The sequence below is a fragment of the Passer montanus genome, unplaced genomic scaffold (assembly GCF_014805655.1).
Source record: "Passer montanus isolate IOZ18808 unplaced genomic scaffold, ASM1480565v1 scaffold16, whole genome shotgun sequence".
NCBI classification, from domain to species: domain Eukaryota; kingdom Metazoa; phylum Chordata; class Aves; order Passeriformes; family Passeridae; genus Passer; species Passer montanus.
In genome coordinates, this window is record NW_024363160.1 from 7,636,543 (window position 1) to 7,644,404 (window position 7,862).

Below are 7,862 nucleotides of genomic sequence, written 5' to 3' on the forward strand. Positions count from 1 at the left end.
ACTGCCTGTTTACCTGCCACACAAATGTCTCGGGAATTTACCTGAAATAAAAAGTTGAGGCTAAGCTTAATTTAAAGGATATTTCACAAAAAAAAAAAAAACCCCAAAAAAACCCAAAAAAACCAAAAAAACCAAAAAAACCAAAAAAACCAAAAAAACCAAAAAAACCAAAAAAACCAAAAAAACCAAAAAAACCAAAAAAACCAAAAAAACCAAAAAAAACAAAAAAACAAAAAAAAAAAAAACAATAAACCCACAATGCTTTTATCTCTTCTGCCATTGGCCATTGTGGCCATCAAAGAGTTAATCACCAGATGAACCACCCCACCCCAAAGTAGCAGTTAGAGACAGCTGATGGACTATGATCAAGAGATATCTATTAGCTGAATTAACTTTTAGGATGGCAAAATGAAGTGGGTTAAACCCCAGATTAGCTTATTTTAAATTATGCAGTGTGATAAAGGGAGTGAAGAAAATAATAATCAAGAGCTTGACTAAGTATTTCTTTATTCTTACTGACACTGCTTCAAAGGTGTGGGAACAGAACTACACACAAATAATGTAGGGTGCATAGGAGCTGTTGGGCTTACAAAAGGCATATTTCCTGCCAAAATTCAAAACCCCAAGGGACTTATTCCATCAGCAAAGCCAAGAGATGGGAACTCTTCATCCTGGAGATGGGAGCTAAGAGTGATCTTACATTTTAGGAGATGCTCATGAATTCTCAGAGTAATTTTCCCTGAACCCTCATATTTAAGGGTCTTTTACTAACTACTGTTTAACTGTTCCATGACCGTCTCATCTTGCAGTCATGTGCCACAGCTCTTCCTCTCTGAAAAGACACATAAATTTACCTTTCAAGAATCCTTTTTGATAGTCCATATTTTGCACATATTCAAAGAGCAAGACGTAAATAACACTAAAATTTTTCCTAATGTGGAAAGTTTAAAAATTACCAATTCTGAACTCAATTTTTCCACAGTATAAACATCTTATATAACCTATAATAGAGATGAAAAATAACAAAAAAAAAAAAAAACCAAAAAACCAAAAAACAAAAACAAAACAAAAACCCCAAAACCAAAAACACCCAAGGTAATAGTAATTTGGAATGACCCACAAGTGATCATTATCCCTTGTACTGCAAAATGATGAAACTGAAAATCAGTGGATCCATGAAAGAAAGGATCAATAGATACAAGGAATAGTTAAGTACTGTAAGGGAGAGTACCAAGGGGACAATAAATATAATCTAGGCAGACAAGCTGACTCATGGGGAGGAACTCAATTCTGGATGTAATGTGGGCTTGACCTGGCTCCAGCCAGCAATAATTAAAATTATATGACACTAGAAGGATCAGATGTAGACCTTAAATGAGTTTTTAAATACTCTGTTGCTCACTAAGAAGGCATGTTGAACTACTAGGCAAGTTCAGCACTAAGGTACCCAAATATTTCCCCCCTAGACTAAAAACAAAGCTACTTGTGTTTATTATTGGATGGAAGAACATGGCACCAGCTGTTGAAAAATACCATCAGTCACAAATTATCAAAAGTTACATCTATTCACAGAAGATTATTTTATCAGGCTAACTTTATTAACAAACTTGTTAACCTTGTAAAAATGTTGACATCTAGGAAGTTTGGAATCATTAGCAAGACCCAGTTTTCAGGTAGAAACAAGGGCAGACCACACCTAGCTTAACTTTGAAAATAATATATTGCTAGGATTAAACCAGAAAATGATATGGAAGTAAGGTAAACTGAATTTGCATTCTTCAGTTCAAAAGAAGAGTTGCTTTGATACCGCTGTGGTGTATTCACAGTACATACACGTGTTCCTGGGAATAAATGTTTATTAAAATTTTACTTCTCTCTTTTTTTTTACTGCATGCTTTTTCCCACAGTCAGATTTTCAGTAGTGAAGGTATTCCAAGTACACTTTATGTATAAAAATACTGTTGAGATTTCAAAGGGGAAAATGAACATAGAATTTGGCAAAACATCAATTTTATAAATGCCAGTAGTCATCACTAAATTCTGTACATTTAACAGGACAGTCATTTCTCTTTCTGCCACTAATGAGAATTGAATCAATGACTATGTTTGCATGCATCACAGAATATACAGTAACACAAGCAATGTTCGTTTTTAAATCACAAGCAAATTAAAACCTATGTTTTGCAGATGTGTTTATTTGTTACTTCTTGAAACCTTTGAAGTTAATTTTAGCTAATGAGGCTAAAAAGGTATTGCTCCTGCTATTGTTTTAACCTTTTTACCTATCTCACAAATATTGATTTTGCTTAGTATGCTAAATGCAGTACAAACAGGCTGAAACAGGTCCCACCACAGATGCTGTGCCATTTCAGTGAGTACGAACAGTACTTACTAGAGAGGTGGAAAAGAATATTGGTACATATAATTACTACACAATCAAAAAAAATTTAAATTGCCAAGAGAACCAAGGGTTCTTGTCTATCCCTCAAAACTACATAATTTGTCTAATTTTTGAGAATCAATGCAGCTCATTCTTGTGATGCCTGAAGGGAGTGTGGCGAGTTTTTGGTATACCTGAAGGGGATCCTTCCCTCAATAAGAGACTGCCTAGAAAAAATATTTTAGACTTTTTTGATTAAGCTTTTAGGTGTCTATCTTCAGAGCCTGAAGCAAAAGGTTAAGGCTTTATCCCTATCAACACACAGATAAAAGTGATTTCTTATTTAATGACTTCTCTGTCAAGGTAGATGAGAAGCACATGTTATGCATATCAAATTATCTATTTTCTTAAAATAATTTATAGGCTGTATAAAAAGGTTACTCGCTATACTTGCTACCAAAATGGATATTAAAGATAGCCATATGGTATGAGTAATACTTTTAGAAGGGCTTTAGGAAGGGGAAAGAAGAATATCTTATCATATAAAAGCTACGGAGAACCTAGGAAGAGAGAATATGATCAACTCATTTAGAATTTGGAGAGCATATTAGGGTTAACACCTCTAATGATAACTGCCACTTGAGCTTTCATAATCAAATGCTTCAATTTGAGGTCTCATCTGAAAGGCAGATCACATAGAGAATAGTCTGAAACTCTTTAATTGCCTTGTATAACAATACACATTTTTAAGTAAGTGAATGCATTACAGCTTTGACTTTTGTTCTGATCATTTTGTGTTACAAATAGAAGCACACCCATCGTTCTTCTCATCGGTTAGAAATTTTAATGTTGGTGCATAGGATATTCACTCTGCATAATTCTTTTTACTCGTAATAGGAAATGTCTGGTTATGCTTTTTACACTGAGAAAAGAACTGAAGCTATTGTCTCTGAAAAGACTGCCTTTGCTTTGGGTAAAAAAACTGTGTCAGTTTGAACTGGCATTTGTGTCCTTTGCAAACTACAAAGCAAAATTGTGCCTGGAAAAAATGTATACCAGTGTCCACTTCTGACATTTTATGTTAATAAAATGTCTTGCACACAGCTCTTATTTAGACTATGGTGAGTTGCCCTGAATGTGTTAATATCAGGAAAATTTACATTTGCATTTACATTTGCAAGACTGAATTTGGCTCTAGGTGGGGACACATAGCTGGTGTTATGTAGCCTCTCATCAGAGGTTTTGGAACATGTACAGAAGCAATGTTTAGAAGCAAATGAAGAGGTAGGCAAGCAAGAGCTTTTGAAGACAGTGGCAAGTCTAGCAAGTTGACACTAATAGATAAGCTCTAATACTAGTGCTGTTTGTTGACTTGTGCAGTGGAGAGCCAGCCATCTTTTTCTGGCTGTTTCCCATGTACTAAATGAAGATACTGCCACCCACTTCTTGAGATGGTGTGAGATTTAATTAATAGTGTTCTAAAGCATCACATGAATCTTATTGCTGGTGGAAGTTGTCCACTGCATACATTTGGTATTTTGGATCAGCTAAAAGTATCCTGATATCCATGTTTCCAATATTAAAGGAAACATATTATTACAGAGAAGGTAGCAAGAAGTAACAGTTTGGGGAGTGTGTCACAGAATCTCATTGATTTATAGAGGTATCATGTGGACTTAAAATCTCTTCTTCCTTGCACTGCTTGTATCCATCCAAATAATGATGGGAAGCATATGGCTTTAATTTTAAACACTGGCACAAATTTCAGTCATGTAGTTTGTAAGTCACAGATGATATCCAGTTCTAGAAGGATGATGACATCAGCAAACCAAGGATTCCTTTTGGAGGAGCAGAGGAGGGCACAGGGGCAGCGTGGCCCTGGCTGGATCTCATTAGGAGGAACTTTTCCAAAGGATGTGCACAAGAGACTGTCTAAGGAAGCGTGCAATATTCAAAGTATTGGGGCCATGAAGAGTGTTCAGGTGGGACAGAAAATGTATAAAATCTTTTTATTTTGTAAGCCAGAAAAATAAAGACCATGATAATCCCAATCCCAAAATAAAGGGATTTCTACCCCAAACAGTTCCATTCACATCAGACTACAACTTTGGAGAGGTAGAACTAAACTGGTGCCTGTGCTTGGCCAACTGGCCTGAAGAGAGACACACACTGCAAGACTGTATGGTTTTGCTTGTGCTAATCAAAGTACATAAACAAAGTTACAAACCATTCAGCTTCTAAAATACAATATAGCCTTCTCTTCTAAATGCTAATAAAAACTTAATTTCTTCAACAAATTTTCCATGGTAAAAATGAAACCAACGCTTCTATTAAAACATTATTTTTCCAGAAAACAGATAAAATCTGTAATCCAAAAAGTTGATATTAACAATGTGTAGTGGCTTTTTGACTTGTCTAGTCTTCCAGAAATTATTTTTTTGCATTTTAAAGAAGCCTATTGCCCTTAATGATTTTGGTTTTCATTAGATCATGTAGTATTGATTTTAATTTTTTCCTCATGACTTTGAGCCAAATTCTGTAATCTTGCCTTTTTTATTAAACGCTTGTGGACATCCCTCTTGAGCTAAAACATCATGTGGTCATTTGGTTTCCGAGGTTTTTAATAATGCATTTTAAGCACAGAATATGTTTGACTGGAGAATTCTTTTGTGCCACCATTTTGTTATTGCCTTTTGAAGGCAGAGAAAAACCCTATCAATATTTTATTGAATATAACGATCTGTGTGGTTTTTGTCTGTGAATATGCAAGGCAATGAACCAGATTTGCCTGAGACAGACCAGTGTCAATGCTGTCAAAACCAATGCAGCACCTCCAAATACAGGCAGTGAAATGTAGAGCAGAAAGCTCACTCAGACACTTTTTTATTGAAGAGTGTGCAGTTTTCAGGCTCACCTTAACCCCATGCTGCCTGCCAAGAGTGCCTGGGGAAAAAAATGAAAGACATTTTCAAAAACAAAGCAGGTCTTTCTAAGAATATTTTGAAATAAGTTTCCATGATCTGTCAAAGGTGCAGAACAGTAGTAAAATCTACTGGATGGAAAGAGCCCAGTGAAATATACTGAATAAATATTTTTGTACTGTTACTTGGGAAAAAAAAAAAAAGTGAAATTTTCAGTTTTTTTAAGGCAAAGGTAGAAAAAATCAGATGATGTCAAATATTGATTTAGAACTTTCACACTCATCATTCAAATCTGAAAATGTGAACCTTCTCTTCTTTAACCAGAGTGTAAGTTAGTAATTCAGGCTGTAATTCTGATTATTGCATTCACATTATTGCATTATATTCAACAACAAAGAACAGATAGGCTATTTACTGTGCATATACAATGCATAACAACTCTCTGTCTTGAAAAGCTGATTATTTACAGCTTCAGTCCTCATTCATGTTCTTAATTTTACAGACTTGAAGAGCTGCACTGGCAAAAGATATATCTACCTCCATCTTTGACAGATAAATTCTATTTATCCAATTCTATGGATAATAACAAGGTGAGTGCTTAAGCAATAAAGGTAGGAATTAAGAAAAGAGCAGGGCTCTAATAGGAAGATATTGCAGCCACAGTAGGTGCATATCAAGTGTTTTATAAAATCCTAAACCCATCTAACACATGAGATGAAGAATCTTAAGTCAACACAAGCCTATTGCTGCACAGTCTGTGATTTTACATGTTGTACGTGAGTACCTGGTTGCACATCTGGATGAGAGAGAAGCAAGTGCAGTTTAAAAAGGAAATCATATACCAGGAAGGACTGAAATTATCTATGACAGAATAAAAATATGTAACAGTGATGCAGAACTGTAATTCATGCAACATGACCTAATTATTTTAAAGGAAATGCTAGCAGCATTTTAAAAGCCTGTGGAAACACAATTGTTAAAATTTAATGTTGGTGTTTCCATGTATCAGAATTTATGGAAATTTGAGTGAAATTTTCACTTCTGTTTCATCCAGATCGACTCTGAAAAAAGACTGTGACCTCAGTAGGGTTATTCAATTTAATAAAAATTTTAAATAAAATAAATAAGTAATGCCAAGTCATAGCTCATTTGCAGGACATCAATCATATATTTGTAACTTGTGGATTAAATAAGTACAAGGAAGAAAAAATAACTCAAGGCCCAGCAGAATTCAACATCTTATATTTGTTCTATTAATTACTTATTTGAACAAAGCACATTTTCTCAATCTAACTCAGAAATTACCTGGCATCCATCCGCAAGTGCAGTACAATTCAGTAAGATGCATTTTTCAGGGTCCTTTTTAATCTAACAATAAATGAGTAGAAAATGTCCAGCATATCACTTTTAGTAAGGTGTCCTCTCTGCAGAGATGTGCTTCATAGTTTGGCAAGATTCAGCTCATCTGATACCATCAAGAAACTGGTATGAAGAGCCAGTTCAACAGGCACTCTCTGACTTCTCACTGCATGGTCTGCACAGGCCTGCAGGCTCTCCCTGCTCTAAGTAGGTGACCAATTTTATTGGCTGCAGTGAAAGAAGCAGCACATGTGACATATCAGCCTATCTGCCTTTCAGCTACCTGTAAACTCCTTTTTGTGACTGTAGGACAAAATAAACTTGGTTGCTAAAGTTATTGCTAAGTTATGGGCAATGGCTCATGAACCAAATCTTGCTTTCATAGAAAAGACTTCTACAGAAACCTGGATAATTCAGAAGCTGCTTGGGCTGGCATAGCAATGGGATTTGACGCTGCCTTTCCTCTTGAACTTGAGTGATTCTTACCCAGCAAGCAGAGCTAGGGAAAGAGGTTGTCAGGGAGGGAAGGAGAGCCCACATTATGCAAAAACATCACAATATGCAGTTTTCCTATTGATTGAATATTGAGATGGAATGAGGTTTGGAGGAGAACTGCTTCTCATTTCTACTACTTCTGTGATATTTTGAGAGCTCTGTGTGGAACTGTGGACTGGATTTTATGCTCTGAGGTAGTTTGCATCTATCATCTATTACCTAGCAGCCATGTGAGATGACCATGTCTAGCACCGCATGATAACAGGACATTGTGATGTCCATTGCCTCCACTGATGACACCCAAATGATCATGCCCTCCTCTCAACCTGAAGAGATAATGCCCTTGCAGCATAGAAATTAATGTGATTCCTTGTGCCATGGCACCGAGTAAGTCAGTGACGAACCTTTGCTCTGGAAAGAGAGAGCAGATAATTAGGTAGTAAACATCATTGTGACTTTCTCCTGACCCAGAATAATCCAAACACTTCAGCTGAAGGAGATCTCTTCCCAAAATTGCAACACTAATGATATGAGCTAAATATTGCCACATATATGTACAGCTTGTCCCTCTGCATACCCAACTGATGCCATTTTGAGTTTTGCATTTTTCCTTATATATTCTCTGTATTCTTTACACATATATTTGTAGCCTATTGTATATTAGTGGCTAGTTTTCCCAGTAATTTTCCATGCCCTTTCCCTAGGCA